Here is a 19,313-nt window from a genome sequence, read left to right on the forward strand (position 1 = left end):
AAAGAGTAAACAGAAAATTCCCTAGCCTGGGATTCAACCCAGCCCTATAAGCCCCTTGGCTGGAAAACTTACCCAGTGAGGAAAAAAAGACATAGATACCTATCTTTCTCTTCAGAAGCCACTCTTATTGTCCTACCCCAGTGCTTGTGCAAAAAGTTTGAGTTAATTCCTTGTTCACCAGGAACCATGTGGTTCCCTTGCATCTTCTCAGCTGTGTTTCAATAAGGTCCCAATTACATTATGAAATGAGTAATTGCATGGTCCAAGGTTATAGCACAGGTTGGGGACACAGTCCAGTTGCATCTACACTGCATGACTGAACTGCATGTTCACTGTGTTGAACAGCTACCATGGTGCAAACAGGGCTGACTTTATGCAATGTGCAATTATTCACACCCCCTGTTCAGTCCAGTGAGGTGCTGAACTGCCTCAATTCCTATGGTGCTCAAGGGCTGGAATTCTTAGAGGATTTGGCCCATCCTTCTAGTTAATGTATTTGTTCATTTGTTTGTTGGGAAAATTGTAGAGATTACCTCTGTGCTGCCACATAGACTCTGGGAGTCTAGAAGTATATAGCTCTGCCCAGAGGCCTTTATTATTAATGCTATATTCTTCATGACATTGAAACAAATCTCTTGTTATAGTGCCTATTTATCTTTGTCTAACTTTGGTAGATACAAGAGAGTCATTAGAGATTTTACTGTTTATAGAATAACTTTCGGAGAAGAGCCTTGGGAGTGAAGATCTTACTAGGCCAGTTAACGGCTAAAGATGATCTGTTTTCAAGTACAAGGCATGATTTCAAAGACAGTAGAGCTGCTTTAAACCACACGACCCACTGTGTGGCCAAGTGCCAGCAACGTCATCCTGACTTTCTTCAGTTTATTTTCAAAATTCCCATTAAAAACACAAAGCATCTCCTGAGCTGGCCATAGTGCCCCTGAGGGGCGGGTGGACGCACAATGCATTATTCTCAAGTAAACCCTTCTCCAGCTGAGTAAAGGAGCAGAGATGATGAGCTCCAGAAGGTGGGTCTCCTCTGAGGGGGAGTAAAGGGTGGGGAATGGAGGAAATACCTTAGAGCTTCCCATTATCCTAAAAAAAGTTGCAAAGCATTTAACCAGAGACCTTTCCAGCTCTTTTATTTAAAGAGACAATGTAGAGTTAAAAATCATATTTTTTAAATGGTTGACTGTGTATATTTCACTCATCTGGGATAATAAAATTAGACTAGGCATGTACATTTTCAGGGTCTCATGCACCAATACAAATTCAGTGTTTGGACCGGAGCCACTGCAGAGACACTTTTCTTTGGGATTTTAATAGCAATTGTCTATTGATCTTGAGTTTTATAAAACTTTATTTTTACAAAACCTACCTCTTGGCCTACATTGACCCTGCTTCTTTTAAGTAGCCCTCTTTGATCTGGAGAATCTTGCACAAAGCTTGTCTCAGACCTACATTTCTTTCCTTAGGGGTACTTCCTGGTCCAGTTGAAGTCAGTGGGAGTTTTGCCATTGACTTCAATGGGACAAAGATTTGGGAGTCTAGCAATCAACTAGAGGAGACAAAGTCTTGCTTTAGAAATGTTAATAGAAATGTAGATAGAGTTGGAAAAGTGACTGTACAATGGACATTGCATAAAATGTATTTTCTCATAATGACCTTCCTGTTCAAATTGTCTCTGTTTACATGCAAATCAAACACTGGTTTGTCTAACTGCCAGCACTGCAGACTCAGTCTGGGATCTGAAAATCCAGCTGTGTCCTTCTGCACCCGACATCCTTACCAGAAATAAAGGTTCTGCGGTTGGGATTTGCTAACATTGTTGATGATGTGTGAGGCAGAATTGAATACAGCCCGTTCTTCCTCTGAAAGACAATAGGAATAAAACATTTTTGTGTCAATAAAATGAGAAGATACAACTCAAAGCCCCACAGGGAGCAGATGGGTTGAGTAAGAAGATGTCATTTTTCTGTAGTCACTTTTCAGATTCTAGCCAATGTTAATAATGAGGCTTTGGAGAACTTAGGCTCTTGTTTCTTCAGGAGCCTTTATGGGGTTTACCTATGTAAAATGCTGCAACCCTGGAATAGACTGAACTATGTCTGTCATTGAAACAGGTGCATAGTCTCTAGATTTCCCATTCATCACTTTCAAGTTAACAGAAAGAATCAGTGCTAGTTGCTGGGTTTTAACTGGTCTCTTCTGAGCCAGTACTCTCTTAACATCTTTCCTCATGTCAACTCAAAAAGTGAGGACTGAGGGGTATCATAAGAACACAAGAAAGGCCTTACTAGGTCAGGCCAGTGGTCCATCTAGCCCAGTATCCTGTCCTCTGACAGTGGCTAGTGCCAGATGCATCAGAGGGAATGAACAGAACAATTCTCGACTGATCCATCCCCCGTTGTCCAGTCCCAGCTTCTGGCAGTCAGAGGTTTAAGGACATCAGGATTATGCTTTCCAGTGTGCATTACTTTGCACGTATCAACTTTGACTTTCATCTGCCATTTTCTTGCCCAGTCACCCAGTTTTATGAGATACCTTTGTAACTCTTTGCAGTTAGCTTTGGATATAACTATCTGGAGTAATTTTGTAGCATCTGCAAATGTTGCCACCTCACTGTTCACCTGCTTTTCCAGATGTTTTATGAATATATTGAACAGCACGGGTCCCATTACAGATCCTTGGGGGCTCTGTTATTTACCACTCTCCATTGTGAAAACTGACCTTTTATTCCTACCCTTTGTGTTTCTATCTTTTAACCAGTTACTGATCTCTCTTATCCCATGACTGCTTACTTTGCTTAAAGCCTTTGGTGTGTGATCTTGTAAAAGGCTTTCTGAAAGTCCAAGTGCACCAGATCAACTGGACCACCCTTGTCCACATGGTTGTTGGCACCCTCAAAGAATTCTAGTGGATTGGTGAAGCATGATTTCCTTGTAAAAAGCCATGTTGACTCTTCCCCAACATAGAATCGTAGGATTGTAAGAGACCTCGAGAGGTCATCTAGTCCACTCCGCTGCACTCATGGCAGGACTAAGTATTGTCTAGACCATCCTTGACAGGTGATTGTCTGACCTGCTCTTAAAAATCTCCAATGATGGAGATTCCACAACCTCCCTAGGCAATTTATTCCAGTGCTTAACCACCCTGACAGTTAGGAAGTTTTTCCTAATGTCCAATCTAAACTGCCCATGCTGCAATTTAAGCCCATTCCTTCTTGCTCGATCCTCAGACATTAAGGAGAACAATTTTTCTCCCTCCTTTTTGTAACAAGCTTTTATGTGCTTGACAACTGTTATCATGTCCCCTCTCAGTCTTCTCTTCTCCAGACTAAACAACCTGAATTTTTTCAATCTTGCCTCACAAGTCATGTTTTCTAGACCTTTCATAATTTTTGTTGCTCTTCTCTGGACTTTCTTCAGTTTGTCCACATCTTTCCTGAAATGTGGCACCCAGAACTGGACACTGTACTCCCAATGAGGCCTAATCAGCAGAGAGTAGAATGGAAGAATTACTTCTCGTGTCCTGTTTACAACACCCTGCTAATACATCCCAGAATGATGTTTGCTTTTTTTTGCAACAGTGTTACACTGTTGACTCATATCTAACTTATTATACACTATGACCACCAGATCCCTTTCTGCAGTACTCCTTCCTAGGCAGTTATTTCCCATTTTGTATGTGTGAAACCGATTGTTCCTTTCTATATGGAGTACTTTGCATTTGTCCTTATTGAATTTCATCCTATTTACTTCAGACAGTTTCTCCAGTTTGTCCAGATCATTTTGAATTTTAATCCTATCCTTTAAAGCACTTGTAATCCCTCCCAGCTTGGTATCATCTGCAAACATTAGAAGTGTACTCTCTATGCCATTATCTAAATCATTGATGAAAATATTGAACAGAACCAGACCCAACACTGATCCCCATGGGACCCCACTCATTATGCCTTCCCAGTTCGACTGTGAACCACTGATAACTACTTTCTGGGAACGGTTTTCCAACCAGTTATGCACCCACTTTGTAGTACCTCCATCTAGATTGTATTTCCCTAGTTTGTTTATGAGAAGATCATGCGAGACAGTATCAAAAGCTTTACTAAAGTCAAGATATACCACATCTACTGCTTCCCCCCATCCACAAGGCTTGTTACCCTGTCAAAGAAAGTTATTAGGTTGATTTGACATGATTTGTTTTTGACAAATTCATACTGATTCTTACTTATCACCTTATTATCTTCTAGGTGTTCCCAAATTGTTTGCTTAATTATTTGCTCCATTATGTTTCTGGGTACTGAAGTTAAGCTAACTGCTCTGTAATTCCCAGGGTTGTCCTTATTTCCCTGTTTATAGATGGACACTATATTTGCCCTTTTCCAGTCCTCTGGAATCTCTCCCGTCTTCCATGAGTTTTTGAAGATCATCACTAATGGCTCAGATATCTCCTCAGTCAATTCCTTGAGTATTCTAGGATGTATTTCATCAGGTCCTGGTGACTTGAAGACATCTAACTTGTCTAAGTAATTTTTAACTTATTCTTTCCCTATTTTAGCCTGTGATCCTACCTCATTTTCACTGGCATTCACTATGTTTAACATCCAATGACTACTAACATATCGTGTTCATCTGTATGTCTGATAATTCTGTTCTTTGTTATACTTTCAACCAGTTTGCCTGGTGCTGAAGTTTGGCTCACTGTCCTATGTTTGTCTCTGAAGTCTTTTTAAAAAATCTACATTACATTAATTATCCTCCAGGCATCTGGTACAGAGGCTAATTTTAGTGATAGGTTACATACCACAGTTAGTAGTTCTGCAATTCATATTTGAGTTCCTTCGGAACTCTTGAGCGAATACCAACTGGTGCTAGTGACTCATTACTGTTTAAATTATCAATTTGTTACATAACTTCCTTAATTTATACCTCAGTCTGGGACAGTTCTTCAGATCTGTCATGTAAAATGAATGGCTCAGAAGTGGGAATCTCCCTCACATCTTTTGCGGTGAAGACCAATGCAAATAATTAATTTAGCTATTCTGCAGTGGCCTTGTCTTCCTTGAGCTCCTTTAGCACCTCAGTCGTCCAGTGGCCCCACTGATTGTTTGGCAGGCTTTCTGGTTCTGATGTACTTAAACACATTTTTGCTGTTAGTCTTTGTGTCTTTTGCTAGTTGCTCTTCAAATTCTTGTTTGGTCTGCCAAATTATACTTTTACACTTTACTTGCCAGAGTTTATGCTCCTTTCTATTTTCCTCAGTAGGATTTGAGATCCAATTTTGTTTGTCTCCAAATAGCAGGCTATCAATCTGGTGTATATTCTTGTTTCATAAAGCAGAGGTACCCAAACTTTGCTTAGAAGAGGTTTCTATTGGCAGTTTGCCAGGAGCCCAAGGGTAGCACCTGATTTTCATGAAATAGAGTAGATTGCTATCATCCTTATCTTGGATATGGAGTGGTAGCTGGCAGAGACTACAGGTCCCAGAATATTATGTGTTGTCTTGATCTGGGAAGAGCCACCTCACTTAAAGGTGGAGCATCACATGCTGAAAACTATAGTCTGTACAGGGTCACCTGCTTGTTTTGAAGATGATAGCTGAAGGCTGCAGTTGGGAACCCCAGGACTCAAATTTGATCTGCAGGTTGCACTTGGGTCACTCCACTGCACAGGATTTTTTTTTTTTTGTAGAGCTACATAAGGGTTAACCATAGGAGTTGTTTCCTTCTTTCTTTTCCTTAATGAAAACCTGTCTCAGCAGGTGATTGAAAGCCTGTCTGGCTGCTTGTATAATTAGATGCACTAATGGAGGGTGTTCCTAGCCTCTTTCAGAATCAAAACATGCTTCAAAATCTCTGTTCCCAAAGTGCCTCAGTCTTTTACTGGAGTGCGTGTTCACCTTGTTCCAGGCTGCAGCACGATCCAAGGCCTGACTCTGAAGTGCCCTGTTCAGCGAGACTTCCCATCTGTATTCTCTTGGCTGGGTTTTGACACGACACATCCGTTGTTTGTGCATTCTATGACCATCTCAGAACTCCCCCAGGCATCCCTGCCTATGAAATGTTGTATCACCAAGGAATTTAATCCATTAAAAGTGAACGCTTTAATTAAACAGTTGGAGCAAATACAGTCAGCTCTCATCTTGTGAGCCCATGCCAGATAGTTGGGATTACAAAACTTGGGAAGAACAATGGTCCTTTCTGTAGCTGTTTGACTAAACTATGTTGGAAAAATGAAGCTCAGTTGTTTTTTCCACTAGAATCAATGAAGAATTTATGTTTGCAGAGAAAGAGTATATGGAAAGGCAACATTGCTAGATGGTTAGAGCACAGGGCCGAAAACCAGAAAGCTTGGATTCTCTTCCCAGCTCTGCCAAGCTGTGTGACCTTGGACAGCCCCCCCTGTGCTTCAGTTTTCACATCTGATAATTCCTACCTTTTGGGGTGTTGTGAAGATTAACTTATTACTGTTTTTATATTATCTCGACGGTATGAAATTGCTGCTTAAGTATTGTCACTAGGTTTTTTTCTTTAGACTCAAAGGGTTAATTTCTTTCTGTAAAGAGTGAAATCTGATTTAGGTTTGAAATGGGAGCAGGGAAGGCGAAGAATTTGATTCTGCAGGAAACTAGGTCAGCAGGTTTTTATTATCGTGCTTGACAGACCAATATGGTTTTCATTTAGGAATGAACTCAGCTGACATTGTGTATGGTCAATTTCCTCTTCCCAGAAACCAATCCTCAAACATCACTCTGTACATTATGGCTTTCACATATCGAACGTAAGGAAGTATTTACCCATAGGAGCTCAAGCACTAGTGAGTTTGTAAAACCATTTTTAGAGCTGTCTATCACAAGTTATCCAGGAGCTCAGAAGGCTCTACTGTATTTGGAGGAGGGGAACACAGTAAGATTTGAATCTTGTTGGTCACAAAAAGTGTTTGAAGAGCGACCTCCTTGATTTTCATATTTACCCCGACACATCTACTAATGATGCTTCTTATAGCCCATGTGATTTATTGCATTTGTTTGGACAGGATCAGATTCTGATCTCTGTCACACCAGTGTAATTTTCTCGTAACTCCATTGCTGTCACTGGAATTACATCAGCATTATGGAGATCAGCATCTGGCACTATGAACTGCATTTGGCTGGGGCCCATTCTGCCATACTTTTCTATCAGCAATGCTATACAAAGACTTGAATTGCCTGATGTCTTTCAGCTTCTTCTAGACATCGCAATTTGCTTACAGCTTTCTTGGGCATCAAACCCTAGTTAACTGCAGACTTTGGAGTGTATTCTCTTTGTAACTCCCTGTAAATACACATCTGTGTTCTTTAGATCTGTTTACTCAAGTAATTCTGGCAGACATTATACTCATTTGAGAACTGGGCTCACTTTCTTCACGGATTCTCTTAATTCTACTAAATAAGGGTTATTGAGAACCCTTGTGTCTCTGACTTTAAAAAAAACCTCTTTGGTTTGAAAGACAGTCCTCAGGTAGAGATAGTGTAGGTTAGAATGGCTATTTTAAATGTTTAGGAAATTCTGAGTGTTAGGATTTAAGGCTGAATATTTATTTCCAAATGTATGCTCTCATTGTTTTACAGATTTGAATATGATTTAATGGATTTTCAGCATAATAAAAACATCTAATTCTGTACTGTACCAGTCTTTATTCAGTTCTGGCACTAAGAAACCCAGACATTTTTGCAAACCAAGTTTGGCTTTTAAAGCTGAACAAGGAAAATACAGGCAGTACTGAGACGAACAGACAGCATTGGCTTGCCAGCAATTCTTGGAAATAATGGAGTTTCACAACCATCCCCCACAGATGGGACATTTAGGGGAGGGGAAATCCTTGTGCCTTTCCCAGGCAGAATAATGAAAATGCAGAATCCAGTGTAAAGGTTTATTATGGTGATAATGGAAATGCCATTCTTGGATTTAAACTAGAGAGAAGAATATCAACTATTTGCTAATGATGACAGCTTAGAAACAGCAGTGCTAGTGAATATGGATCAGAAAGAATCACAAACGCTCTCCCCTGAGCACACTTTTAATGTGTTACTGGGCTGCAAATTTCAGTTAATCCATGCCTTTCAATGTTTAAATGGTTTCACTGTTTCAGCTGAAACAAACATGATCATGTTAAACTGGAATGGAGAAAGTTGGACTTTGCTAATAAACATTGTGCTCGTATGTTCAGCTGACATCTGTAACTGAGAACCAAAGACATAACAGCCTATGTCAGGCACAGGCTTAGATGCATACGTGAGTGTGTACACACACACACACACAGCTCAATCTGAGGCAGCATTTTGGAAAGTGCTGTGAACTCAGTCAAAACAGGAGGAGTTAGACAAGAATCTCCTTCGCTTACTCGAAAGAGATTAAGCATTTTTCTTTCATGCAAATTCTAAATGGTGACATAAAATGACTAGTATGTTGCTGATAGATTCTGAATTTTATTAATTACTCCCCAAACTGGAAAAAGGGTCTTATTAACCTTTAACTTTCCTAACTAACCTTTAATCGCAGAAACTAGAGATGGAAAAGGTCTCCTAAATAATCCACTCCGAATCCTCTCTTGCTCAGCCAATGGAAGGTTGTCTCCTAGGCTTTTGAGGGTGAGCCATGCTATATTCTCTGCATAACTCCCATGAACCTTATAGGCAGTGCTTCCTCTTGCTTATTGACCCCACTCACCAGTTAAAGTGGATCCTTGGCTGGCTCCTCTTCCAATCCTCCTTAGCAGAGATCTTGGGTGGCTGTGACATGGGACCCTCAGCCTGAAGTTTTAAAAGCAGGGGAAAGTGTTGAGCATTCCCAGGCCTTTAATAGAGATGCTGAGATCTCCTGTGGAACAGTAGCACGGGAACCAAGCATGTATTGGATTCCTTTCTCTGTATAGTTGAGGAGTGGGTTCTTAACAGAGGCTTGCTGGCTCTCATATAGCAAAGCAATGTAGTCAAATTCTAGTACTATAAAGAATTAGAATAAAATCTTACATTTATATGAAGACTGTCTTCCAAAGGAGTCCAAAAGACTTTGTAAATTATATACAGACTAGAGTCACCACTGCAAATGCAACAGCCTCTGGGATGGAACATGGCAACTGTTTTAATAGCACACTGAGTAACTGCTATGCAGGTCAGAAAAATGTCTTCTGTCATATTTTTGTGTTCCTTCAAGTGAATACACTGTTCAGTTCCTAGACTGAAATGCAGAACATCTACGTCAGCAAAAGAACAGATGCTTGCAGCAGTCTACTGGGTAAACAGATGTCGAATAATGCCAGTGACCAAAATAAGCTTTTTGTCCCCATGTGGGAGCTCTGCTGCATAAATGATGCAGCCTGCGAGTGTAAGTAGGTTATGATGTTCTCTCCCATGGCTAGGGTTAAAGGCCAGGCTAGCTAACTGCCGAGTATTCACTTTGAAGAGCAAACATTAGGGCACAGAACTACAACTGTTTTTCTGGGGCCAATACTGCAGCATTTTGTTGTTGTTTTGATGTTTGTTAGTTTTGGTTTGGTTGGTTTGTCTTTGTTTTGTAACTATCTTTACTGTGGAAAATAACTGTTTTAATGGTGATAATGCGATCAATACGGGCATGACTAGGATCCCTGATTTCCCTTCACGTGGGATAAAATAAATTCAGTCTTGCTTTATTTGTAGATGATATTCCTCCTCAGCATTTTACCTGGTAAGGGGCACCGTCAGCAGTTTGTTTACAGCTATATACAGGGCAGATGACAGTGTTGTTCTTTGTTTTGCTATGTGGTGAAATGGTACCAGTACATCAGGTAGCTGACCTCTGTCTTCTTCCCAAAACTGGATATATCTCTCCCTGTGGCAATCACTGCCCCCAACAGTAGTCTTACCTTGAACATAACACCTCACATGGTGGAAGGAATCTGCTGATTTGGAATGAGAATTTATTGCTGGTGAAAGGTGCCAGATTGAAAGCCCTGGAAATTGAGAGCACAAATCAAGTACGTAGGGCAACCTTCATGCCCTTCTCTCCCCCTCATCTGTGCCTTGATAGAGTGCCTGTAGCCAGGAAAGGACCAGTGTCCATTGTGTCACAATCTTTGCCTGCCAACATGGAGGCCAGTTGGAATGTGGATGCATGCACCAGAAACTCACCAGTTCATTCCCCATACCGTCTGATGGTATTGGCTTTCAGTCACTGTGAAAGGCTCATCCCCCAGAGCCACCAGTGGTAATACTTCATTAGTATTTAGTGGAAAGCAGTTGCATTTTTGGACCCATGATTCTTGCCTGATCTCCTCCATCTCCAATTTCACCCTAGTCCCCTGTGCATTGGGACACAAGGAGGCCCTGTGGAGCAGTCTAATGGTGGAGGAGAGATTTCAGACTCCCTGCACACAGCCATCACACAGTTTCTACTGCACTTTGAGCACTCTGCAGCTGAAGAGTGGTAGGGAAGGATTTACCCCTAATGAACTCTACATCCCCCATTTCAGATAATTCAGTATGTCCCTGCAGGAGCGATGGCCTATCAGCATAAGAACATGATATCTCTCCTCCTGAAACTGTTAATCCTATTGGTACTCACACTGCCATTCCTTATAGAGCTCGCTGCTGCCTTCACACAGTTCACAAGCTATCCTCTACCCCCATTTCAAGGTTTGCTTTATTACCTGGGTAACAAACACTCAGACCTGCCAAATGAACTTTCTCGCTGGCTGGCATTTCTTAGAAATGGCTTGGCTTCCTAGTCCTGCCCTAGGACTTTCCTTGTTTACACCTACAGTAACTAACTCCTGACATTTATTCCAAGCTGCTGCCCTGATTGCTGTGATGCAGTGCCCATTAGCACTGGGGCCTTCAGATAACACAGGCATTTGACCTTTCTATTCTTAACCCATTAACATTTAGAAGAGCAGCTCACCTCATTCAGCCAGGCTCTGTTTCCTCCCACCCCTCACCCAATATCCCCCATGTCTGGCCTGATAAGGTTACTACTGGCTTATATTGGCTTAGGAACAGAGTTGCAAATGCTGGCAACACCATCTCAAGGACAAATGCTGAATCCAGATGAGCTAGTTCGCAAGCTTAGTTTGCAAGCTTTGATTCAGTGGTGGAAAGGTAGTGAGCAATGTCTTTCATATCGCTGTTGATCCAACCTGTTGGCTAATGCCTGGCTTGCTGCTCCATTAACTGTTGTCTCTCTAGACCCTTAGACTTCTGCAAGGCATTTCACTTACTCCTGCATGACACTCCGTTTAAAAAAAATAGTACTATACAAAATTAACGTATTAAATGGATGAAAAACTGGCTAGGTGATAAATCTCAATTGTAATTGTAATTGGTGAATCATCATCCAATTGGGGTGCTTCTAGTGGGGATGGGAGTCTGTTCTTGGTCCAGTGCTATTCAATATCACTATCAATGATCAGGAAGAAAATTATAAAATCATGATTAGTAAAATTTGCAGATGACACAAAGATGGATGGAGTGCTAAATAATGACAAGGATAGATCAGTTATATGGACTGACCCTGGGTCACTTGGTAAGATGGGTTGATTGGCACAACATGCATTTTACTACCACCAAATGCAAGGTCATAAATCTAGGAACAAAGAAGTCACACTAACAAGATGGAGGACAGTACCCTAGTTTGAAATGAAACTGAAAAGGACTGAGGGTTAACTGTAGATAACCAGTTGAACATGAGCTCCTAGTGCAGTGCTGTAGTGGAGAGTGTGAATGTGATCCTCAAATGTATAAGCAAGGGAATAACAAGTAGGAGTAGGGAGGTGGTATTACCTCTGCATATTGCATTCTCAAGACCATTACTGGAATAGTGTGTCCTGTTCTGGTGTCAACGCTTCAAAAAGGATGTTGAAAAATTATAAAGGATTCAGAAAAGAGCTACAAGAATGATTCAAGGTCTGGAAAATATGCTTCATAGTGGGAGGCATAAGAAGCTCGACCTATTTAGTTTATCCAAGAGCATGTTAAATAGTGACTTGATCATGGTCTACAAATACCTACAGAAGGAAGAGATGTCTGATAATAGATGGCTCTCTAGTCGGGCAGAAAGAGATCCAATGGTTGGGAGCTGAAACTAGACAAATTCAGACTAGAAATAAGGCACACATTTTTACAGTGAGGCGAATTAACCATTGGAACAAATTACCAAGGGACAGGAGGATTTAAATCAAGATTGCACATCTTTCTGAAATATATGCTATAGCTCAAACAGAAGTCATTGGGTTGATGTAGAGCTTACGGGGTGAGGTTCTTTGGGCCATGCTATGCAGGTGGTCAGTCTAGATGCTTTCATCTGGCCTTAAAATCTATGAAAATGGGGAGGATGATGATCATTACCAACCTCCATGAGAATTAATTAGCTAGTAGGCCTTATTCTCCATTGTGCAATCAAAATGTTCACTGTCAATGGGGATTTGAGGTGCTGGAGGAATGCAGGATTGGGCCCAACGGTTGTAAAGTGCTTTGAAGGTGAAAAGTGTTATTCCACTACAGAGGATTATTACTGCTGTGTTGAGCACTATTCAGACTGCAGTTAGTTGAATTTGCCTGGAAGGAAGTCACTTCTGTAGAGTCACAGACAATCATCAGGCATTTGAGGACCCTAATTGAAAGAGATAAGGCATAAGAAGTGAAATACACCCTGCGACTTTTTTCCCATGGATCTGCAGATTCTGATTTATTGTGGCTGTTTTTTTAAGTGCTCCGTGAAGTAAATTATTTATAAGTGACTCAAAGAAAAAATAAAATTTCAGATTTCTGTGATAGGATGTTAGATGTCTGGGCAAGTCTTCAATTTCAGTGGTATTTTGGCTTATATCAATGTACTTTTCATCCTGAGATGTAAAAGTGTGATACTCTATCCATGATTAAAATCCTCAAAGCATGGACATAAGAAGCAAGAAAAGTTGAATAGTGCTCATATTTGGGGGAACTTTCATCAGTTTTTGTGACTGTATTTGAAATAAACCCAGATATAGGAGTAGAGATTTACTGAGCCAATCATTTCTTAAGCCTCAAATGAACAGAAAATGAATTAAAAAGGGAGTCGAGAAATTTAGTGTTTAAGAAATGTAATCTAGATTATTTAGGTTTAGAAGTGCTCTGCATTCACAGAGATCCCACTGGGAAAGGTTAACTATATGAGTTGCAGAGATGTTTGTGTTTGGGAGATAATCTTGTCTAGCAATACTGTAAATTGCCAGAAGCAGTGAGAGTGGACAACAGGGGACATGGATCACTTGATGATTGCTTATTCTGTTCATTCCCCCTGAAGCACCTGGCATTGGCCAATGTCGGAAGACAGGATACTGGGCTAGATGGACTGTTGGTCTGACCCAGTATGGCTGTTCTTATGTCGGTAATTGCATGCCAAGACTGGAACTCAGAACTTCTGGGATCTGTTCTTGTGTCTGCTAGTGTCTGTGTGTGATTGTAAGCAAGTCATTATGGGTATGTCTGCAGTGTGTGATTGCAGCACTGGCAGACATAGCTGCACTAGCTTTACCTGTGTTAGCACAGCTAAAAATAGCAGAGTAGACATGGTGGCACAGGCTTCAAGGAGGGCTGTACAAGCACAGCAGGAATCCCAGGGACATGCTCTAATGGCTTCGCTACACTCGGGACAGTGCTGTGAAGCGCAAGTGTAGTCGCGCCGCCAGCGCGAGAGCTCTTACAGCGCTGTATGTACTCCACCTCTCCGAGGGGAGTAGCTTGCAGCGCTGCGAGCGAGCGTGCAGCGCTGCAGGCACTGATTACACTGGCGCTTTACAGCGCTGCACTCGCTGCGCTCAGGGGGGTGTTTTTTCTTTTCTCCCATTCAGTGAGAACAATGGGCAATACAGAAAGCATTGTGCTCCTTGATATATGATGGAGTAATATGTGCAATGCACACGGTACCGTAGGTCAATTTTTTAACTTCTAATCTAACAGACTTGATCTAAGCTTTTAATCAAACCCTGTACATCTTTTCTTGTCTGACTAGTCTACTTGTAGTTCTTGTCTTTTGCCCCATTCCATTTCAGGGTTCCCATTTTGGTTCAGAGATTGCCCAGCATGATGATTGTATTAACACACAGGAGATGGCTGAATGGGACAGCTGTGTTGACAGTCTCTCTTGCCTCAGGGCATTATAGGCTCTCTGTAGTCAGCTGAGATCTGAACACGCTCCAGTGCTTTAGCAATGAACTGAAACGACCTTTGTCTGTTTTGGACGGCAAAGGAAGTAACCGAGTTTAGAAATTTGGCAGTCTGTTTGTGAGATCCCGTAAAGGACATGTAAACTGCAACACCAAATAAGGGTGTGTGAGTCTACACCTTACTGTATTAAAGTTCATAGTGCAGTGTGCAAAGCGGGATAGTCTAATGTCAGGACAGAGAACATAAAAGGGACATGGTCAACTTAAAATCAAGTCAATAATTTGGAGTTAAAAGTGGTTGCAGATCCTACACCTGCCTCTGATGCCCCCATCCAGTTTTATGGTTTTACAACAACATTTTTCTATTTTTTAAAATGTGTTTTCTCCCCCACTGTGCTGTATGAAAGATGCACACGTCCAACAAGGGAAACTGACTAATTAATCTATTGTTATTATTTAATATTTGCATGGGGATAGCATCTGCAGCCCCCAATTAGTGATCAAATGTTCTAGGCATGTACACACACATAATAAAAAGTGAATCCCAGCCCCTTAAAGCTTACGGTCCAAGTTATGGGAAACAGTGAAACTGACTATATACAAGGTGCTGGTAAAGTCATTAAGTAAACAAACACAGTATAATTTTTCCTTAATCTCTTTCTGTTGTAGGAAGCATAGGAGTGCAAACATTTTCAGACAAAACGGTGATTTTTAATCTGCGAATATACCTTTAAAATGCAGCTCACCGAGTAATTACCCAGCTCCCTGGCAAATACCATCCATAGCATCTGTCGGGTTTGTTTCACACAGCATGACGTTTCAGTCCAGTGAGTCAAAATTCTACATTGAGTCTATTCATTTAAATGAATAAAAATGCCTCCATTTAGTGCTCAGTATAATTATTATTAAAAAAATTATTATGATACTACTTTACTAGGGACTGTTTGCTTAAATGCTTCAGATGATCTCAGCTGCTGCAGTCTCATACATGGAGAGAGACAATCTCTAAAGAAACGAGGACCCAATCTGTATAAGGCTTATTAGGTGAAAACACACACTGTAAATTGCACCCCAAAACAAAGGAGAAGCCATTACAGACCCTAGAGCTCTGATGTAATGCGCACACCCTTTTACAAACAGAACACTGCGTTCTGCCCGAGCAATTTCAAGGTGCTGCCCGTGGCACAATACATTGCAGTGATCCAACCTCAAGGTGACAGTGGTGTGGATCGCCATGTTAAAGCCTGGACCAAAAAAGAGGACACAGCCTGGCCAAACGGAAATGCTGAAAAGCACTGTTGGTACCTGGGCATCCAGAAGCAGCTAGAAACCCAGCAGGACACTATGTTGTGAACCTGAGTGACAGAAGACAGGGAAACTCCCCACAGTGAAGGAACCTATCTTAGTTAGCTCCACCAATTCCTCCAGTTGCTATTCACTGTTACAAAGTCAATCTGATCTGGGATTAGTTTCAAACAGCTCACCCTTATCCAAGCCCTGACCTTGGCAAACTAGTCACCCGCACTGTCTGGGTCCGTCAGCTGAAGAGGTAAAGCAGAGTGAAATCAGCATGGCGGAGATGCTGCAGCCCATGCCACCTCACAAGCTCTCACACCAACCTTGTGTACATGTTGAACAAGAGGGCCGACAGAATAGAACCATAGTTCCCCACAGGAGAGGGCTCTTGGTGAAGGTGAACGGTTGTCCAACACCACCCTCCTCAGCGGAAAAAAAAAAAAAGGTGGACTAAACACAGGCCCAAAGCTGGAGTAATGGTGGTCAAGGAAATCTACGAACTCCAGAAAGGATATGAGTGTCTGGGCAATGTCATAAAATGGTTTCTTGAGTAAGGACCTATAATTGTTTTCATAAGAAAAGGTGGCACCTTGTTCTCCTGCATGGAGGGATTGACAATCCCCTCTAATGATGGACCCACTGTCTTTGCCACTGGATTTTTGCAACCAGGAGGAACTTGGGTCCAACATGAATATGCTGGCCTGAAGTTCTAGCATTAGCCCTGATGTGGGGTATATCAGTATGGCATAACAGCAGTGTTTTCCACGATCTGCTCCTCTCTGTGTTCAAGTTGAGAAGCAAAGTGAATTCAAGAGTGACTTTGGGGCTCTCTTCAAATGAGTATAAGCTTGGAACTTCACATAACAGGACGCCTGTCTATTCCCAGTGCTGATTGTTAGGTATCCCATGTGTCATTCTTGTTCCTACTCGCAGCAGCCTGCAGGAAGGTGTTGGAGATGTAGCTAAGCAAGAGGGCAAAAGGAGCAACTGGGATTATAGTGGAGAAGGCAGTGAGATAGTGAAGACCCCCATTGAGACATCCCTCCCTGTAACAGTCACTGGTGACTGATGAGCTATCCCATGGCACATGCTTCAGGGCTGGAAAGGGTCAGTGAGGGAGAGCTCTCATGCCATAAAAAGGACAGAAAAGCTCCCTCTGTAACCATGTAAGTTTCTGTAGTTCATTTTCTCTTAGCAGATCCGCCCTCTTTAATTATGTGACCAGCTAAACCTTTGTTGTTTTGACTTCACATAAAACTAAAGGGTTTCATTCCCCTTGGCCAAAGCTCAGTTATCCTGTACTGAATAATCAAGTTTCTCAACTCCAGTGCAAAGTTTAGATTAGAAGTGACTGTGTACAAAGATATGGGCAAATGCCTAAAAATATTCCTTAAAGGGATTGTCTCTGGGTTGGGAATACATTTAACATCCTTTTTCTTCTTAGAACTGTCTGCAAAGTATAGATGTTCCTTTTCCACCTCCTCAAAATGTTCACTTTCTTTAAACAAACCAACCACATCTATAAATGCCAGCAGCCCAGGGTTTATGAGGAACCCTACAATAACAAACCAATGTTGTACTCCACATAGTAGAGGAAAACAATGAGATATTTGATCAAGAGGCAAATTATGTTAATGAATTGTTAATAAAATATATAGGAGCCTTTGTTACATTGAGTAAAAGGGTGATAAAATGATACTTTAGAGGTAGCTCAGTGCTGAGTACTTTAGAACCCCATCTCCCCCAAATATCTGTACAAGCAGTGCTGTCACAAGACCTGCTATTCACACTGCAGGATAGAGCTTCATAGAATAAACTATTGGTGTGTGTTCTCATTTGCCACATCCTCACATCTGTTCTGAAGTACACTAGAAGTAACAAATATTGAATGTTGTCATTTAGTTCTAGAAGCTTTTTTCTAATTTCATTTAAATAGAGATCAGGGATGGAGGAGATGTGAATGCTTTGCTGGAAATTGCTATGCATCTTCCCTCCTGTCTCCGGCTTCTTCATTAGCCAGATGTGATGAAAACCCTGCTTTGTCTCTGCAGTGTGGGAATCTGAAACATCAAATTTTCGTAGACTGAGTGAAATTTTGGATGGTTTTTATTATGTCTGATCCTTCATTACCAACTGGCAGGGTATATGAAAACATTGCACACTTCTGCTTTAACTAGAATTGCATGCCAACTGTCATCCCCTTCTTCTGACACCTCATATGTTACCTATGGCACAGCAAACACACGATACACATGCTATGTGCAGTACCCTCTCATTTTAATCAGGCACTTCATTTCCCTACAGTTAAGTAATTCTCTCATCATTGTCATTCAGCACAGGATAAGCAGCTCTCCTGTATTACCTGCTTTAAAGTCTCTATGACGTGTGTGTGTGTGTGTGTATATAAAGGGTTATCAAGTCTTGGCCTGGGCCATGTATCATTTTGTAGTTTAGAAATAGTTAATATTTTACTAAATGTTATTAAGGATTTAAGCAGTCCATAGGGCCTCTGCTCCAGGATGAATTTCATCCTGTAGGAATATAGTTATTTTCTGTGTGAAAACCTGGACACAAATGCTGAGAAAAGCAAAATTGGTGGAGTGAAAAATGGCCAGGGACAGAAATGAAAATTCATGAAGAAAGTTCGGCTATTTCCGTACTGCCTCATAGAGCGGCTACACGAGAGACCTTACAGCGGTGCAGCTGCAGCGGTACAGCTGTGCCACTGAAAGGTCTGTAGTGTAGACATAGCCTAATCAATTCAGGTACAGGTGCCATATACTGGGGAGGATTGAAAATCCCAGTGGCCAGGCACCCAGCTGTGCCAGAGCTCCAGACAGTTTAGGCACCCAGAAAGGAGAGTAGATTTTTCACAAAACAAAAACTACCCACATTTTGCTTTGAAAACTCCCCGGGCTACCTGAACACCCTGAAATTGTCACCCCAGTCCTCTGTAGGGCATCCACAAGAGGTCTTTCAAAAAGCCTCCCGCATGTGACTTGCTCAAGGTAGCAAAATTTCCTTCCTAAGTGAAATATGGTGATGAAACTCTACAGTTTGAGGAGTATTGTGGTGCAGTGGATTGAACAGGGAGCCAGGAACCTATAAGTTCTATTCCTGATTCTGCCACTGACTCAGTGAGTAGCCTTGGCCAATTCCTTTGAGCTCCCTGTGCCTCTGTTATAAAACAGGGATGATCTTACTTTCCTACTTTCCAATACCAATTTCACAGGGTGTTGCGATTAATTGGTTAGTGTCTGGAACACTGAAAATATAAAGGGCTATAAAAGTGCTCAGCAGCAGTAGTGCTGCTTCTATACTGAGTCATGGCTGTAGCTTATGGATACTGCCCTGTTTGGGGCTTTTCCGGTGGGAACACGGTAACCGTTTTTAATAGGGCACTCGTAGAATACAACTTCCCTGCCTCAGAGATGTTGTATAGTTTAATTGATGTTTGTACAGTACTTTTAGAGCCTGGGGTTAAAGGTGCGCTAGAAGGGCAAACTGTGAATAGTAATATCTTCTCTAGTTGGATGTCATCTTATCCTCCCGTTCTCAGGTATCCAAATAACTGAGGAGTGTGGATCCCTAGCAGACGGTGCTTCTGATAGGAAATTCTGCTCCCACCTCTAGCTGGTTATTCCTTGCTGCCATTTTTTAAATGGCTTTTTTTTCTTTTCTTGTTTAAAGTTTATTGATTTTTTTCCCCGTTGCAAAATAAAGTCCTGAAATAAAAAAATATTTTCCTACTGCTACTCAGGTCCCTGCAGTGCTGCCAAGGGGGAGCTTTGCCTCAAGTGAAATCTCTTTGACACCGTGCAGGATTTCCTCTTCCTGGACCCTTCGCGAGCTGAGGGT

At 41.6% G+C, this 19,313-nt stretch overlaps 1 protein-coding gene and 1 long non-coding RNA gene across 8 annotated transcripts in view; one reads left to right on the forward strand and one right to left on the reverse strand.

Annotated features, from left to right (window-relative positions):
- Positions 1-19,313, forward strand: part of PIGL (phosphatidylinositol glycan anchor biosynthesis class L) — a 75,778-nt gene that overhangs the window by 17,971 nt on the left and 38,494 nt on the right. The gene's annotated exons all lie outside the window — the stretch shown is intronic.
- On the reverse strand, positions 1,764-9,145 carry LOC135976555 (uncharacterized). The gene is made up of 3 exons (XR_010593780.1): positions 9,010-9,145; positions 8,708-8,790; positions 1,764-1,871 (listed from the first exon to the last, which is right to left on the reverse strand). It is a non-coding gene; the product is annotated as an uncharacterized LOC135976555 (long non-coding RNA).

The sequence above is a fragment of the Chrysemys picta genome, chromosome 19, assembly GCF_011386835.1.
Source record: "Chrysemys picta bellii isolate R12L10 chromosome 19, ASM1138683v2, whole genome shotgun sequence".
NCBI lineage: Eukaryota > Metazoa > Chordata > Testudines > Emydidae > Chrysemys > Chrysemys picta.